The 18,766-nt window shown below is 48.1% G+C and overlaps 1 protein-coding gene across 1 annotated transcript in view; it reads right to left on the bottom strand.

Moving 5' to 3' along the window:
- GATA4 (GATA binding protein 4) overlaps positions 1-9,222 on the bottom strand; it is a 100,423-nt gene extending 91,201 nt beyond the window's left edge. The window contains exon 1 of the mRNA XM_053248448.1: positions 9,152-9,222. The gene's annotated coding sequence lies outside the window, so the exon portion shown is untranslated. The remainder of the gene's footprint in view (positions 1-9,151) is intronic.
- Positions 9,223-18,766: the final 9,544 nt, after the last annotated feature.

Here is an 18,766-nt window from a genome sequence, read left to right on the forward strand (position 1 = left end):
CAAAACTGTAAGAACTGTAAGAACTGTAAGTGGTACCTTTAGAAGATCTATTAAGATTTCTGCTGGAACAGAATATTTATATATTTACTTGGTTGTTGATGATTTGCCTTCTAAGTGATGAAGCAGCAATTTTCCTGCTGTGGCTTTTGGCTTTTGGCTAGCAGGGAAATACAACTGTGTAGCAGACTCCTGCAGTGAACAGGGGATTAGGCTAGATGATCTTCAACGTCTCTTTCTCCCAACCCAAGCATTCTATGAGTGAATGGGGCTTCTGTCACTTAAACCAGGGATTCCCAGACCCGGCTCACCAGATGTTGGACTACAACTCCCATCATTTGGTTTTTTTGGATGGGGATGATGGGAGTTGTAATCCAACAAGAGACTCAAGGATGAGAACCCGTGGCTTACACAAACCAGGCAAACCCATCTCAGACAGCACCCCGTCTCTTGCCAAAGTGTTCTATGCATGCCTTGTCAAGACCATGTCCTGTTCAAGGCTTCTGCACTTCCACTCTGGCCGAGATGGGTTCCATAAATGGAATCAGTTTTCTCTCTTCTCCTTGGACTGGTCAGTAGCATCTGTTCATCTTTCAAGGCTTTCTAACATCTGATGCATGTTTGGTGCAGATATTTCACTCAGGCCAACTTAACACAGGCCCTGACATCAATGCAGAAATATTTTGAGGGCGTTTAGGGTGACCTTGGTAGTTTAATTCTGGGACGGTTTGACACATAACTCTGAAGAAGAGCCTCAGTTTCTGGAAAGGAAAAGGGCCAAAAACATATTGTAGACACATTGTTATCCTGATTGCTGTTTTGAGTTAGACTCACAGAAAGTTTTGCAAAAGTTGGCTGTTGTTTCCTTTTAAGCCATGAATGACAAAGATAGGTATGTCTGCCCCTATTCAATGGGCAGGAGTGGTGATTCTCTTCTCTTTAGCAGAGGGAGAGCAACTGACCCTATCCAGCCCTGGCACACCATCCTTCCAGTGGCTATTGTGGTGTCTCCTTGTGTTTCTTTCTAGCCAGTGGGTTAGAGTTAGTTTGTTAGTCTGTTAATTAAATTGCGTTAGGTCCTATTGAAACCGATGGGACTTTAGTTGGTCACACCTAACTTGTCTCATTTATTTCAATGAATTTAATCATCCCAGTGAGCCCTTTGGGATGAGAAAGCATCTTCTCCATCCTTTTGGAGGATGGTAAACTATTTTTTGAAGATAGTAAGCCATTTTGAAAATTAAAAACAAAAAACAAAACCCCTGAGTATATTAATTATTACTGTTGTAATTGTTATTATTTATTATTTAATAAATATGTGGGCAATATCGCTAGGAAAAATGTTTGAGGACTAGCAGCTTTATTATGGACTTATTTTCAAGGGTGGGTTAAACTATGGTTAAGAGGCAACAAATGCTGATTTGAGATCTGGAATGTGAAGAAGGCTTTTCTTTTAAAAGCTCATTTCTAAAACAACCAATTGTTTTAACCAATTAACAACCAATTACTAAGCCATAACACCCCGCCGCCGTCCTATTCTGCCCCCCGCCCCGACTCCCGCGTGCCCCTCCCTCCACTCCCACTCTCTTTCTCCTCCTGGTTGCTCCAGTTCCCTTCCTTCCGCCCCGTGTAAACGGCACCGCCGCACCGGTTTCGCGGCTGCGGCGCCCCGCCGGGGGATATTAATGAGGTGGCCGCTGATAGCGCCGGAGAAGGAAGCGCGGGGCGGGGGGGAGGGGGTCGCCGTCCTGTCTCCACCGCTTGGGCGCAGACTCCCCGGCGCTGGTGGGGGCAGACCCCGGTGCCCCCCGTGTCAGACTGCAGGAGCAGCAAGATCTGCCAGGTTGAGCCCGTCTATAACAGGGCGGGTGTGCGTGTGGGGCGAGGAGAGGAGAGCTGGTCTGGTGGTAGCAAGCAGGACTAGTCCCCTTAGCTAAGCAGGGTCTGCACTGGTTGCTTATGAATGGGAGAGACGATGTGTGAGCACTGGAAGCTATTCCCCTCAGGGGATGAAGCCACTCTGGGAAGAGCAGAAGGTTTCAAGTCCCTTCCCTGGCAGCTTGTCCAAGATAGGGCAAGATTTTTTTTAATAGGACAAGATTTTTTTATTGAACCAACAAACTACCAAAGCATACAGTCCGTTGCCAAAACACAATTATATACAAAGTGGTTGTTTGTACATGATATATCTACAGATTTACACACAAGGATTTGGAAACCCACAAGGTTATGAAGTATATGTAGGTAGTACTGTAACTCGGGGGTGGGCGATTACAAGGCACATCAGGTAATGGTTTTTGTTTTTTTTTTACATCCGACGTCCATTTCCACAATTTGTCCCATTGCTGTTTAGAAGAGATACTCTTGTCTTTTTGCACATAGCCATACAAACTTTCCCAGAAGAGATTTACTGTCTCATCTGCGTGAACCTCTTGGTTGCGTCTTTCCTCCCTATTCCTATGCAGGAGCATTGCATAAATGGCATACAGGTTTACTAACCTGATTACGAGAAGGGGAACGTTCCAATTCCCTAGTATGGGGGCACCAGTTCCTTCCCGTTTCCTTGAAGGTTTCTTTCTGCGACCTCGAAAGGAGGTTCTATCGCTCAAACCCGAGGTTAGTTCTTCCCAAGTCTGTTTTTCCAAATCAGGCCTCACTCTAACAGCTTGCTTACTCCCTGCCACACTCTTTTGGCTACCACACACTCTTTTAAGAAATATGAGTGGGTTTCCCTGAATGTTTTGCCTAGCTCACTAGCTTTCTGTTTGCAGGTGATTTTAGGGCACTCTCACTGGTCCTCTGGGAGCCATGGCTTAGCCGCATTAAGTGGTAGTACTTGATGGTATAAGCGCCACCTTGTTTCCCATAAATGGAAAGGGACTTTTTTTCTCCTTAAAGAGAGCGATAGGGTGATCGGGTTGCAACAAGTACTATGAGGTGCGGTGTTTGTGTAGCGTTTACATTCTAAATCAGGTTTTAAGAAACCCACTTCTAGAATCTCTCCGAAAATTGTTTTCCTTAGCTGCTTAACTGAGGAGGATCCTTTAAATAGATCCTGTTCAACCTTCCATTTTTAAAGTGTGAATACCAAATCTCTCAAGTAGTCTGGGTGTTCTCTTTTTAATACTTGTGTGATATTGCCATTGAAAGATCCTTTCCCCCACCATGCTATGCCCCATGCTGACTTGCGCCAATGCAGACTGCAGAGCGAAAAGTGAGAACCCAGGTTAGGGCCAGGAGGTTGGACATATTACGGACATTCACGAAAATCCAGTTTCCAAAATTGTAGGACATGAATTCAGTTACAAAATAGGGTTGCAGGGCAGGTAGGGCTAGGCCTCCCCGCTCAACCTCCTTAAATGCTACCGCACGGGCCAAAGGGAAGGACGCTGTGTGCCATACTAGACGGAAGATCTGGCTTTCAACTCTCCGAAGGAGATCGAGAGGGGGAGGATAGACTACCGCCAGGTTATGCACTGGGGGTATCAGGTAAGTCCGGATGTAAACCACTTTCTGGTACATGGCAAGGCTCCATTTTTTCCACATGGTGATTTTAAGCATTACTTTTTCTTCCCAATCTGTCCAATTCCCCCCCCCCAACTTTTTCCTTAATCCCATATTCAATTCCTAAAATATTTACTGCATCTATCCACTTCAGTTTGGACTCTGGGGCCCCTTTGCTTTTACATTCAGAGATGGGTAGGCACGAGAGTTGCTGGCCTCCGGGGTCCATTTTAACAAATACACTTTTGTCAGCATTTAATTCTGAGCCCGAGATCTTGCCATATTCCCAGAAGAGGTCTAGTATTACAGAGATTTCATTTTCATTCGATAACAGTAATGTAACGTCATCGGCATGAGCTACACATTTTACCCTAAACTCAGAATGCGGTTCTGAGTGGACAGGTGGTTCGGCTATCCCATCACTCTCCCTCCTCCTCCCTCCCGGGAAGGTCTCACAGGGCGGAGGGATAGAGACCGAGAGTCCTTGCAGATGGGGTTCTCTCTGAATCCTGATCAGGATCGGATCCAGGGCAAAAACATAAAGTAATGGGCTCAGTGGGCATCCTTGGTGGACACCCAAATGCAAAACTATCGGGTCGCCCCGCCATCCCTTAATCTGTGGTGTCACCTTTGCATTCGTATAGAACAGCTATATCCAAGTAACGAATAGGGGTGGTATACCTTTAGCTTTCAACAATGTCCACAGATACAGGTGAAACTCGGAAAATTAGAATATCGTGCAAAAGTCCATTAATTTCAGTAATGCAAATTAAAAGGTGAAACTGATATAAGAGACAGACGCATTACATGCAAAGCGAGATGTCAAGCCTTAATTTGTTATAATTGTGATGATCATGGCGTACAGCTCATGAGAACCCCAAATCCACAATCCCAGAAAATTAGAATATTACATGGAACCAAGAAGACATGGATTGTAGAATAGAATAATATCGGACCTCTGAAAAGTATAAGCATGCATCTGTATTCAGTACTTGGTTTGGGCCCCTTTTGCAGCAATTCCTGCCTCAATGCGGCGTGGCATGGATGCTATCAGCCTGTGGCACTGATGAGGTATTATGGAAGACCAGGATGCTTCATTAGCGGCCTTCAGCTCTTCTGCATTGTTTGGTCTCATGTCTCTCATCCTTCTCTCGGCAATGCCCCATAGATTCTCTATGGGGTCAGGTCAGGCGAGTTTGCTGGCCAATCAAGCACAGTATACTGTATACTTGTCAGAGGTCCGATATTGTTGTATTCTACAATCCTTGTCTTCTTGGTTCCATGTAATATTCTAATTTTCTGAGATTGTGGATTTGGGGTTTTCATGAGCTGTACACCATGATCATCACAATTATAACAAATTAAGGCTTGACTTATCTCGCTTTGCATGTAATGCGTCTGTCTCATATATCAGTTTCACCTTTTAATTTGCATTACTGAAATTAATGGACTTTTGCACGATATTCTAATTTTCCGAGTTTCACCTGTAATTGTGGTTCATTTTGTCCCTGCAACCTTGGAGAAGCTGCTGCCAGTCTGCGAAGACAATACTGAGCTGGATAGACCAAGGGTCCGACTCAGTATATGGCAGCTTCCTATGTTTCCTGTGTTTCCTAAGCGCAGAGGGCAACATCCAGGCTTTGAGTTGGTTATGACTAGGTCTAATTGATGAGACAAAGTGATCGTGACTAACTCAAGTCCTAATGGCGCAGTGGGGAAATGCTTGATTAACAAGCAGAAGGTTGCCGGTTCGAATCCCCGCTGGTACTATATCGGGCAGCAGTGCTACAGGAAGATGCTGAAAGGTATCATCTCATACTGCATGGGAGGATGCAATGGTAAACCCCTCCTGTATTCTACCAAAACTATCATCCTTCGGACACATGATGTGAAGACCCAGCTCCCTTGAGAAATCCATCATGCTGGGGAAAGTTGAAGGCAAGAGAAGAAGAGGACAACTAGCAGCAAGGTGGATGGACTCGATGACGACAGCAATGAATGCACCATTGAGAGACTATAAAGGCCAAGTTGAAGATAGATCATCCTGGAGAGAATCTATCTATGTGGTTGCTAAGAGTCGACACTGACTTGACGGCACTTAATCAATCAATCAATTCTACCAAAAGAAAACCACAGGGCTCTATGGGTGCGCGGGAGTCGAAATCGACTTGAGGGCACACTCTACTTTTAACTCAAGTCCAACGACTTTCAATGAGTGCTTCCACTTCACCACCAAAGCCGCCCATCAGAGCAGCCAAGAGTCTTGTTGCACTTGAAACTTGTGGTATCAAGTTCCTGCTAGAGCCCACAGCACCAGGTGCATAACACAGGTGCATCTACACCAAAGATGCTGGTGTAGGTAGACTGAACTGTGAGTTGGAAAGTTCCAGGTTAGAATCTCACCTGGTGGCAGTCTGAGAGGTCAGGACACCTGCACCACAGAAGGTACACACACCTCTAAGCCGGGGTATGCATGGACCGTTTGTTGTGGTTCGGTCCAAATTTGAATTGAATTTGGACCGAACCACAGGTCCCTGATTTGGTTTGGTCAAACTCGCCTGCTGGGCTGGTCAGGTCGACAGACCAGGGTGAACTGGTTCAAAGTGGTTCATGATCAAACTGCTCGAATCAGACCGGTTTGCAATCGAACCGGTTTTGCAGATCCCTACCTCTAAGGTGCCTGAGACACAAGCCCTGTGCAGACATTACGGTGTATGTGCATACAAATGTCTGGCAGCACATGTGTTCGCATGAAAGTGCATTCATTTAAAAATGTACAAGCCCCCTCAAATGCAGGGTGCAGATAGGATGTGTACTACTGTATGTGCATTGAACGTAATGTGTGAATAATTGTACATGCATGCACCGTGAAGAGATTGTACATACATATTCTATTCTCATGTTGTGTTCAACACTCTCACAATCTCTGTATGTATACTATACACAGGTACAGTTCAGTATGGAGGTACAGCTAGACATATGTTATGTTCAACACACGTACTTACATTACATGTGTTATGTTCAACACACATACTCAGCACACTTCCTACTATATTTACTCGAAGATTACTCTGAATTTAAGATGACCCCCTTAAAAAACAGAGGTTAAATGTATTTGCATTTACTTGAAAGGAACAGGAATTTGAATTTAAGATGACCTCCTGATTTCTAATATCAAAAAACTTGGGGCGGGGGGGGAACCCAGTCTTGGCTTCAGGTAAATACCTTGTCTGTATCCTGAATTTCAGGGGATCTGTAACGCACGTTATAGATCGTGTGTAATTCACACAAAAACATGTTCCTATCTACAGACTTCTGAACTCATGGGCAACATTATGTCTGAATAGGGCTAATGTGAATAGGCAGGGGTGGATTAAAGCATAGGCAATATAGGCACTTGCCTACGGCGGCAAATTTTGAGGGGTGGCAAATTTTGGGAGTGGTGTGCTTGGGTTGGGGAAAAGTTAAATCTTCCTTCTCTACCTTTCAAAAACCTTTCAAAAATTGCACCATTAACATTTTAAAAAAATAAAATAAAATAATAATAATAATAATAATAAACCCACAGAGAGGGAGAGCTAGACTCTGATCACTTCCCTGTGCAATTTTTGTGTTCCGACCTTTTACGTCACAAAAAAAGAGTGACCATTGGGGGACGCTACCCCAGTGCACGGCAGCAATTTCATGAAGATGCACTCCCCCCCAACCCCCGCCAAACCAGCCTCTGCATTGGGGAGATTCATAGCTCCAAAGGAATGCAAAAATCTGTTAAACTCCCCGCTTAATCTGTGTCGTTTCATTGCCCATATATTTTCTTACAATAAAGACACTGGCTGCTCTGCAGTTTCTCAGATCTTGCACCCCTGCTATATTAGTATTTTAAGCTGAGAATTTCATTAAACCAACATGCTGCACAGCTTAACATGGGCAATTCGGAACTAGCACTGCTGCAGATGCCTAAAACACAGATAGGGCTTTTCTGCTACTACGTCCCCTTGTGCAAAAATAGCAATAATGCAAGTGCTGTTGCAAGGGGTGACTGTGGAAAGGTAAGTAGCAGCAGTATTCCAGGCATGTTTTTTATTTTTTATTTATTTTTTAGATGCCCGCCACAGCGACATAGGCAGTTCTGAAACGCCCGTGTTAAGCTGTGCAGCATGTCAGCCAATATTTACACGACCTTTCTCAACAAAAAGTTCACCAAGTCTATGAGGAAGGAAAAGGAGGATGAGAAGCCAGCTCCTTGTCCCAGACGGGCTCCCAGTCTCAAAAGGAACACAAGGGGACTCCGGGAACAGCCCCTGAAGGGAGGCTCTGCTGGGCTGAATTGGAACAGTTGCTCTCCCCTTGCTAAATAGAAGAGAGTCACCTCCCAAAGCCTCTTGGCCCAGTTAGCAGGGTTGCCAAATTCATCTTTTAAAAAAAGAAGAGAAAAAAGACTAACTGAGGAAAATGCATCTGCTTCACAAAATTGAGTTCTATCTGATCCCAATCAGATCAGCAAAATCCTTTATCTGGAATGCTGGGGGCTTTCGAATTCATTTTTGACAGCTCTGTGGTTTCCCTTTCTGGTGCTTTGGAACACATTTCCTTTCCAGAACTCTTAAAAAAAAAAACATTTTAAAGAAAGAATGAGTCATGACATACATTTGTGGTGATGTGAATGTTGACTTGGAAGTAAATGACTTTAAAAAAAAATCCTAATGCAGATACCTACCAATTCATTTTGCGAAAGCTCCATGTTTGGGCTATGGAGGTGTGTGTCCTTCTCTCACATACCCACTCTTGAGCCCAGCCCAGGTCATCTGATGTTGCAAAGAAACAAACATACAAGCACTGCACTATATTTACCTGAATCTAAGAACAGATTTTCCCCAAGTTCTTTGATGTTAGAAAGTGTGTGTGTGTGTGTGTGTGGTGGGGTTATCTCAAATTCAGGGTTCTCTTCTTTTTGGGTAAATCACATAACCTATATTTAACCCATAATTAAGAGGGTCATCTCAAATGCAGGACTATCTGCTATTCCTGTAAATTAATTTTATTATTTATTTAACATATTTTTATAGCGCCCCAAACCCAAGCTCTCTGGGTGGTTCACAAAACAATGAAAACAACCAATAAAAAGATTAATACATTTCAACAATTAAAATTTAAAAAGTTAAAACTATTAAAACAAAATTAAAACACAATTAAAACAAATAAATGTGGGTATATACTCAGTGCTTCCCTTCCTTCCTCTTCCTTTCTTTTTTCCCTTTGGTCGCATTCGTACGTGACGCCAAACCTGTCCCTGCTCAGTCAGTGGGGTCCCTGGAGTGCAAGCCAGCCCAAAATAAATGCCAGTCCCCTCCTCTCCCTAAATCATTGTTGCTTTCAGGCTGCAATCCTAGGCATGCTTACATGGGAGTAAACCTCACTGGGTACACCATGGAACATATTTCTGAGAAAACATGCATAGGGTGGCTCTATAAGTCAGTTTGCAGCTCCTGTGTTGCCGCAGGATACCAGGGGGCCAGTAAAATAGTCCCTGCGGGCCGAATCCGGCCCCCAGGCCTTATGTTGTGCAGGCCGGCCCTACCCTGAAACTGGAGGATGCCGGGTTACTGTCAGACAAACATCTGCAATGCGATTCATAGTTACAAAAATTAACCTCAGGGTTCTTTCTTTCTTTCTTTCTTTCTTTCTTTCTTTCTTTCTTTCTTTCTTTCTTTCTTTCTTTCTTTCTTTCTTTTGGTAGACAAACACCCTCTGCATGCCTAGGCAACTTTGGAAAGACAATGCAGTGTGTCGAGAAAACAGAACTGGAGTCTCTGCTTAACCTTCCTTAGATGAGCTCAGCTGTTCAGGAATGTGGAATATGCTAGAGAGGGGATGCCATCCTTGTTCTATGCAGCCAAGGCTCTCAGTACGAAGCAGGGGCGTAGCTATAATTGAGCGAACGGGTTCAAAGAAGACAGGCCCCCAGCTCCTGAGGGCCCTCCAGCTCCACCCCTCCCTATTTTCTGCATTATCTCCCTCACACTGGGGGGCCGCCAGAGAGAGGGATGAACACGGGCCTCCTCTCCCCTAGGTATGAAGGAAGGACTCTGTGTTGCTTTAGCCCTGCTGGTTTGGGGTGGAAAGGAGAAGCTTTTCAAGGATTGAGCAACCCTTCCCCCTTGATCTACATATGAAGAAGCCAAGATTCCAGCTCACTCTGGTATAAGCCAGAAACAGAAGCCAGAATATTGGTTCTCCATCCTATGCTCTGAGCTCTGTTACCTTCTGCATAAACGCGTTCAAATGATGATGTCCCATAACGATAACGAACATCCCTGTCGTACTACATCTAGCAGGGATGCAAACTTGGAAGCTTGCCTATAGCAGCGACCTATATAGCACAATTTTCTATAAAACAAGCTCATTCTGTCCCTCATCCCCAAACCCCCACACAGGCCACCTACTACAGTGTGATGGCACAATCAGAGAGCCAAACAGAAGTTCTTTATTTGGCTTTCAGATTCCACCCCCTTGTCACTGCCTTTGTCTAGACAGAATGATGCTTTGCAGCTCTACAGTAAATGTTTGCAACAAGGTGAGGAAGGCAAATCTTCCAAAATCGAGGGCAACCACCATCTAATTCATGGGGGCATTTTGCTTGTCTATTAGAAGATCCCTGCTGGACCCAACCCAAGGTCCCTCTAGTCCACACTAGCCTGGACTATTGGGGAGGGCAGTAGGTCTTGTCGTAGCAAGCATGAATTGCCCCCTTGCTAAGCAGGGTCCACCCTGATTTGTATTTGGATGGGTGACTGCACGTGAGTGCTCTCTGTTGTATGATATCTCCCTAGGGGATAGGGGTATAGTTCAGGGGTAGAATATCTGCTTGCATGCAGATGGTCCCAGGTTAGCTCGTTGAAAGTGTCAATTCAATGTGCGGCAGCTGTGAAAAAGGCCAATTCCATGCTAGGGATCGTTAGGAAGGGGGTTGAAAATAAAATGGCTAATATTATAATGCCCTTATACAAAACTATGGTGCGGTCACACCTGGAGTACTGCATACAATTCTGGTCCCCACATCTAAAGAAGGGCATGGTAGAACTGGAAAAGGTGCAGAAGAGGGCAACTAAGATGATCAGGGGCCTAGAGCACCTTCCTTATGAGGCCAGGCTACAACACCTGTGGCTATTTAGTTTAGAAAAAAGACGACTGCAGGGAGACATGATAGAGGTCTATAAAATCATGCTTGGTGTGGAGAAAGTGGATCGAGAGAAAATTTCCTCCTTCTCACATAACACTAGAACCAGGGGTCATCCCATGAAATGGATTGCCAGGAAATCTAGGACCAACCAACAGAAATACATTTTCACACAACGCATAATCAACTTGTGGAATTCTCTGACACAAGATGTGGTGACAGCCAACAACCTGGATGGCTTTAAGAGGGGTTTGGATAACTTCATGGAGAAGAGGTCTATCAATGGCTACTAGTCGGAGGACTATAGGCCACCTCCAGCCTCAAAGGCAGGATGCCTCTGAATACCAGTTGCAGGGGAGTAACAGCAGGAAAAAGGGTATGCCTTCAACTCCTGCCTGTGGGCTCCTCAGAGGCATCTGGTGGGCCACTGTGTAACACAATGTGTTAGAAACAGCATGCTGGACAAGATGGGCCTTGGGCATGATCTGGCAGGGCTGTTCTTATGTTCTTATGTTAACTGCAGGGAATCTTCAGGTAGGGCTTGGAGGAACTCCTGCTGGAAACCTTGAAATTTCAGGCAATGGAGCTGCCAGTCAGTGTAAACAATTCTGAGCTAGATAGACCAAGGGTCTGGCTCTGTATAAGGCAGTGTCCAATGCTCCTATCCGTTTCCCACAGATGCCTCTGGAAAGCACTGCACATCAGCAAGTGAAGAATCCTTCCCACCCTCCAATTCCCACCATTGATCCTCTGCAATTGGGATCCAGAGGAACACTGTTCAGACAGTCCAAACAATGGCTTGTCCCCCACCCTTGGTAAGCAGAGTTGAGAGAGAGACCTCTGTCAGTGATTAGTGCTTGTTTGGTCCCGCCTTGCAGTTAAAAAGAAGAAACAAGCTGAATGTTGTCTAACTGATTGTGTTAGACTTGTTGTGCAGATTAGATAATAAATAGCAGTTGAGGAAGACCTCAGGGGCTTCAAGAACAGTGAGCAGCCACAAGGAAGACGCTCAGTGAGATTTAGGTGAATTACTAGAGAGATAATTGAAGGGAGGGCATGCAAGGTTACAGGCTGAATCTCATCCCTTGATAAGCAACCTGAGGGCCACACCAGATCTTCCATATCTCTTTCCCATCCCGTCTCATCTCCATTAGGGACATAGGAAGCTGCCATATATTGAGTCAGACCATTGGTCCATCTAACTCAGTATTGTTTGCCCAGACAGGCAGTGACTTCTCTAAGGTTATAGGCAGGAGTCTCTCCCAGCCCTATATGGAGATGCCAGGGAGGCAACTTGGAACTTTTTGCTTGCAGATGTTCTTCCCAGAGCATCTGCATACCCCATCTCTGAAGGGGAATATCTGACCGTGCTCACATGTAGTCTCCCACTCAAATGCAAACCAGAGCAGACCCTGCTTTGCAAAGGGAACAAGTCATGCTTGCTTCCAGAAGACCAGCTCTTTCCCCATTGTCCTGGACCAATGTCTGGGACTGGTAATGAACTGCGTGAAGGCCAAGGATAAGATGGAGAGCTAATGATGGAGAAGGTGCAGGGCGACTCTTAGGGGCAGGCAACCCAGGGGTGTTGGACTTGGGGGGCACCAGGCTCTGAGTGCATACACTGCTGACCCACAAGCAAGATGAACTGCACATGCGCTGCAGCCACACTGTCAGCCACACTGTGTCACCAGTCGGCCATTGCAGTGAGATATAAAGGTGAGGTGAAGTCAAGTGGGATGCCAAAGCAGTACTGTGTGGACTATTGCACTGTGAAAGTTTTCACTCAAAGGTTTTTCACTCAAATCACAATTTTCACTCCCCGCTCAGCCGCTTCCCGCCAATTCTCTGGGGGCGGCCATTTTGTCTGCGGCCCAGGGCCCGGCTCCTATTCCCGGTCCTTCCACTCCCTCAGATGACGGTCGGCCTGCCCTATCCCCCTGTGGCCCGCCTCCTCCCCGTTTGGTCGCGCTGGTTCCCCGTCCAGCACCCCGCGACCTCCCTACTCCGTCGGAGGATTCAGGGTCAGATAGGGAGGAGGGGGAGCTCTCCGGGGATGAGGAAGACCCTTCCCCGTTTCACCAGCCTAATTATCGGCTGTTCTCACAGGCAGACTATCCTGTCCTGCTCCACAAGGTCAGGAAAACCCTTCGCTTGGGAGGAGTGACACCGTCCACCCCAGTGGACACCGAGGGGGACCCTTCTGTGCTGCCTCCCCTGAAAGGTCAGGAGATTGCTGTTCCTTGTCCTCAGCTTTTCCTGGACCTCTTCCAGGCCGAATGGGACAAACCCATTGAGGGAAAAGGGCCCCCTCCTGCTGTCAGGCGCATGTACAACCCAAGCACCTCGCTTTCTGATAAACTCAGGGTGCCTTTTGTAGATACGGAGGTGGCTTCCCTTGTCATGGGAACGGTACTCCCTAAGGAAGGAGAAGACACTTTAAAAAACATAGAAGACAAGAAATGCGACGCTGCGCTGCGCAGATCGCATGAGGCAAATGCCCTCTCCATCAAAGCCTCGGTTGCCAATTCTATTTTTGCAAGGGCAGCAGTTTTGTGGGTGCAGGAACTTGTCCCCATGGTCCCTCCTGAGCTGCCCGTGCTGCACCAAGGTCTGAATAAATTAGGAAAAGCAGTCAGATTTCTGGCAGACTCTTCGTTAGATGCTGCCCAGTTGTCCGCCAGGGCGCTGGCTTCCGATATCACAGTTCGACGCCAATTGTGGCTCAAGAGCTGGAAGGTTGACCACAAGTCTCGTGCTAACCTTGCCAACTCTGCCTTCAAAGGAGGAAAGCTTTTTGGTGAAGCCTTGGAACCCGTCCTTATTCAGACCAAGGATAATAGGAAGGCCATGCCATCCATGCCTTCCTCTCAACGTCAGGACCGCAGGAGCTACTCATCTGGATTTAAGGGCTACAGGTCTTCCTTTCGCCCCAGGCATAGCAGGCCCGATAGGTCTAACTGGAATAAGGCACAATCTTCCTTCCGAGACAATGCCTTTCGCAGGTCCCAGCAGTCTGGCCAGTCAGCTAAGCCAGGCTTCAAACAAAGCCAATCCCAATGACTCCCCTCGGGGCCCCCGCCTCCCGGTTCCGGATTCCCCCACAGTGGGGGGCAGGTTGGGGGAATTTGCGCAGGTCTGGGCTCAGACCTGTTCCGATGCCTGGATATTGCAAACAATCTCTACAGGGTACTCTCTGGAGTTTTCAGCGCAACCGCCGGACCGGTTCCTTCCCTCCCCCCGATCTCACAGGGTTTCCAAGCACCACCTGATGGAGGAAGCCATCTCTCACCTGCAGGACATTCGGGCAATCGAGCCTGTCCCCCCCGGGGAACAAGGGAAGGGAGTTTATTCCATCCTTTTCTTGGTTCCCAAGAGGAACGGGGAGTGGAGAGCCATTCTAGACTTAAAATTTGTCAACCGGTTCCTGTGGAGGAGGGGCTTCCGCATGGAGATGCTCCGTTCCATCCTAGTGGCCCTGCAGCAGGGGGACTTCCTAGCCTCGGTAGATTTAAAGGAAGCCTACCTTCATGTGCCTATCCACAACCAGGACCAGCGCTTCCTCAGGTTCGCTTATTTGGCATGCCACTTCCAGTACTGGGCTCTCCCCTTCGGTCTGTCGACTGCGCCTCGAGTGTTTACCAAGATCATGGTGGCACTCGTGGCGCACTTGAGGACCAGGGGGGTCCACCTGTACCCGTACTTGGACGACTTGTTAGTCAGGTCCCCCTCCCTCGACAGGGGCCACAAGGATGTCCAATTAACCCTCTCCGTGCTGGAGGCCCATGGGTTCATTGTCAACAAGCCCAAGAGTTCCCTGACCCCTCAGACCAGGGTTCTTCACCTGGGAGCCGTGATCGATACGGTACAGGGGACAGTCTGCTTGTCCGAGGAACGCAGGAATTCCCTGATTGCGTCCTGCCGCTCTCTAATTGCCTGCCCCAGGACCAACGTTCTGGCCCTGTCCCAGTTGCAGGGCCACATGGTGTCCACCCTGGGCATAGTGCCATGGAGCCGGTTTCACTCGCGCCCGCTTCATTGGTTCCTTCTCAGATATCAGTCCCAGGTGATGGACCGCTCCAGGCTCCCCATCACTCTTCCACCTCGGATTGTTCAATCCCTGCAGTGGTGGGTATCCCCAGCCTTATCGTGGGGGACCAACTTCCTCCCACTGGAACGAATCCAGGTGACCTCGGATGCCAGCCTTCTGGGTTGGGGCGGTCACTGTCTGCAACATGTGGCGCAAGGACTTTGGTCCGAGACCGAACGCTCCCATTCCATCAACTGGCTTGAGTTGAGGGCGATCCGCCTGTCCCTCCTGGAATTCCTTCCAGTAGTTCAGGGCCGTCATGTGTTGATACGCACGGACAACGCCACAGCCAAGGCACACGTAGCTCGGCAGGGCGGGTCAAAGTCCAAGGTGTTGATGAACGAAGCCTCCCTTCTCCTGACCTGGGCAGAACAACACCTCCTGTCGCTGGAAGCGGACCATGTCAGCGGAAAATTGAACGTGCTCGCGGATTGGCTAAGCCGCTCCCAGATAGACCCGGCGGAGTGGTCTCTGGATCCTCTGACCTTCAGGCATATAGTACAAAGCTTCGGTCAGCCAGACATAGACGTGTTCGCAAAGCCGGAAAATGCCAAAGTGGTTCGTTTTCTCTCCAGGTACCAATCTCCGGGAGCGGAGGGAGTGGACGCTCTGACCTTCCTGTGGCCTCAGGGGCTGATCTATGCCTTCCCACCGTTCGCAATCCTCCCGCAGACAATTCAAAGGATCCGGATGCTGCAGGCGGAGGTCATTCTGGTGGCCCCTCACTGGCCACGCAGGCCCTGGTTTTCGGACCTGGTGGAGATGTCCACCCAACCGCCTCTCCAGCTGGGGTCGCACTGCCAGTTGCTCAGTCAGGGTCCAGTGTTTCATCCGGATCCGGCCTGGCTCAATCTATCCGCCTGGAGGTTGAGCGGGAGGCGCTAGTGGCCTGTGGTTACCCTCAATCTGTTCAGGCCACGATCCTGGCGTCCAGGAGGCCTTCCACGGTCAGAGTCTATCAATCGACCTGGAAGATCTTCTCAAGATGGTGCAGTGCTCAGGGTGCATCACCGAAATCCGCCTCTGTAGGCCTGGTTTTGCGCTTCCTCCAGCAAGGCCTGGACAAAGGGCTCCACCCTACTACCCTGCGTCGTCAGCTCTTTGCCATTTCTTCTGTGATACCTCTGAAGGGCTCTTCGCTGGCTCAGCATCCTCATGTGCGAAGGTTCCTCAAGGGGGCCGCGATTATTAATCCTCCCCCAGTTCATAGGTTCCCTACCTGGGACCTTAATCTGGTCCTGAGAGCCCTTACCAAGGCTCCATTCGAACCTCTGAGGTCAATTTCTTTACGCCTTTTATCCCTTAAGGTCTTATTTCTGGTCGCTGTGACTTCTGCAAGGAGGGTTTCGGACCTTCGTTCTCTGTCTGCGCGTAAGGAATTGTGCCTCGTTTACCCGGATTATGTACTACTCCGCACAGATCCTTCCTTCATCCCTAAAGTGAACTCTGTGTTTCACAGGGCTCAGGAGATCATGCTGCCCTCCTTCTGTCCTAACCCCTCCTCTCCCAAGGAGCGGGAGTGGCATAAGCTGGACGTGCGCAGGGCAGTGAGGATCTACCTACGGCGCACCAAGTCCTTTCGGGTTTCGGACTCCCTCTTTGTTTCCTTTCGGGAAGGTTCCTTGGGAAAACAGGTTTCCACTACTACCTTGTCGCGCTGGATTTGCCAGTGCATTAGATTGGCATACATCAGTTCAGCAACTCCAGTCCCAGAGGGGATTACTGCGCATTCCACCAGGAGCACAGCCTCTACAGCTGCCTTCGCTACCTTGGCTCCCCTGGTTGACATTTGCCGCGCTGCCACTTGGGCCTCTATTTCCACCTTCGTGAGGCATTATAAGATCCACGATTGGACCTCGGCAGACGCGGCCTTTGGGAGAAGAGTATTGCAGCAGGTGGTTTCTCCCTGAGCCAGACCTCAAAGCTCCCACCCGGTATATCAGGGGCTTTGGTAGGTCCCATCCTAGCTGCGGATGCAACCCTCCTCTGAAGGAAAATGAAGCGTTGGCGCTTACCTGAAAGATCATTTTCTTCAGAGGTACGGGTTGCATCCGCCCCCACCCGCTTTGTTTTTTTGTCTGGGCTGTTTAAACTGCTGTCCTGTTATCCACCTTCCCACCTGTTTCCTATGTATATGTGGGGCGGTTTTGCTCTGGGGTGGCTGGTACCCCTTGCAGGGGTTGAGTTGGTCATGCCAAGTTCTTTTCAGCTGTTCTCGCTGGGTTTTTTCTGCCTGGCTATCTGTTTATTACTCCTTTTACCTTGAATTCTGACTTGGTTTCTCTGGAGCAGTGCTAGAGCTGGCTATGAACTGGAGATCAGGGGATTGCCCCTCCCTCCTGCTGTGAGCCAAAGCTCTTGATTGGCCCTGTCTAGGAGCAGGAGGTCGACACAAATTAGGATTTGAAGAACAAAAGTAGCAGACCTGTGTGCAGTCTGTTGACCTGATTTGCACATATTTACTTATCTCTATATATAATTCTCTAAGGCGTACCTGTGGCAAATCCAGTGTGTGGCAGCTCTGGTGAGAGTTCACAAGCAGAAGCATCATGATGATTGGGCAGTGGAGATTCCATATGCAGATAGGGAGGAGGAGCCTGTGATGGTTAAGGTCAGTTGGGATGCAGCTGTTACTGGTTGGAAGATGTTCTTGATTATGGAGGAGAGGAATCCATATGTATATAAAAGGAAAGTGGGCAAGGACTGCAAAGAGAGGGGTTGTGAGGGAGGAAAGAGCCCCCTCAGGAGACGGAGGCTGCCACTGTGTGAATTAGATGAGGAAACAAGATGAACAAGATCTGTTAACTCAGGGGGAGAGAGAGAGAGAGGGAGGGAGGGGAGGGGAAGCAAGACAGAGGGGGAAAGCGCATGGAGGAGGAAGAAAGAGAGAAAAAGAAGGGAAAGGAAGAGAGAAAGAAGGGAGGGCAAGGGACGGGCCAAGACTGCCAGCGGCCTGAGGGGAATGAAGGGTTATGGCGGTGGCAGCAGCAAGGAAGGGTCCAGTCAACCACTGCTGCTGTTTGGGGCTACCGAGGCCATTGGCAGAGGCAGGCAGGCAAGGGATGGGCCTTGCCTCTTAGGTGAATTACTAGAGATTCGGGCCAGTCAGTGTCCTGAGGGGCACGAGCGGCCATGGCGGTGGTGGCAGTGAGGAGGGGCTCAGTCAACTGCTGCTGCTGCTGCTCCTGTGAGGAGGAGGAGGAGGAGAAGGAGGAGGACTTGGGTGAGGGTAGGGAGGTCTCTGGGGATCGGGGGCTGCAGCTTGTCCACCAGGCACCAGCAACGCTGCAGCCGTAACCAAGAGGGGTGAGGGGGGTGGAAGCAACTGGATGGAGGAGCAGGAGTGTGGCTCAGGTGAGGGTGGGGAGATCTTGGAGGTAGGGGGGCTGTGGCAGGGGGTGAGGGGAGCAATCAAGTACTAGCGCGCAGATGCTCTGCATGAGTTAAGCTAGTTTATTTATTATTTCTCTATGTAAATTGCTTTGGAAACTTTTGTAGAAAAGCAGTATATAAATATTTTGTTGTTGTTGTTATACATATATAGGTCAGAAATCTATTCATTGCAACTTCCCACGCTAACAGTAATTACTATACTAATCTATTTATCTATCTGCACCCGGCAAAGGCATTTGTATTTCCCAGGTGTTCCAGTGTGCAATTTTAGGCTGATTCATACTTGCTTAAGTTTCACTCCATGATTCTTTTACTGGATTCTTATAGATTAATGGAATAACTTGCTACTGTTTTGATTTCTGCAGCATTGTATTTATTGAGTGATATAATTTGTGTTGTTTTATCTTTTATTGTACACCACCCTGGTAGATTTTCCAAAAGGTGGCCTAGATTTTTTGAAAGCAAAAAGCAGGCAGGCAGGCAGGCAGGAAGGAAGCTGTTTTCTAGAAAGCATAGCCCCTCTCCTGGGTGCTTTCCAGCTTACCCACTCAAGAGCGGCAAAATGCTTTGGTTCGAGCAAATCGCATTGAAAACGTAAATAGCAAAGT

Source organism: Hemicordylus capensis, chromosome 1, assembly GCF_027244095.1.
Source record: "Hemicordylus capensis ecotype Gifberg chromosome 1, rHemCap1.1.pri, whole genome shotgun sequence".
NCBI lineage: Eukaryota > Metazoa > Chordata > Lepidosauria > Squamata > Cordylidae > Hemicordylus > Hemicordylus capensis.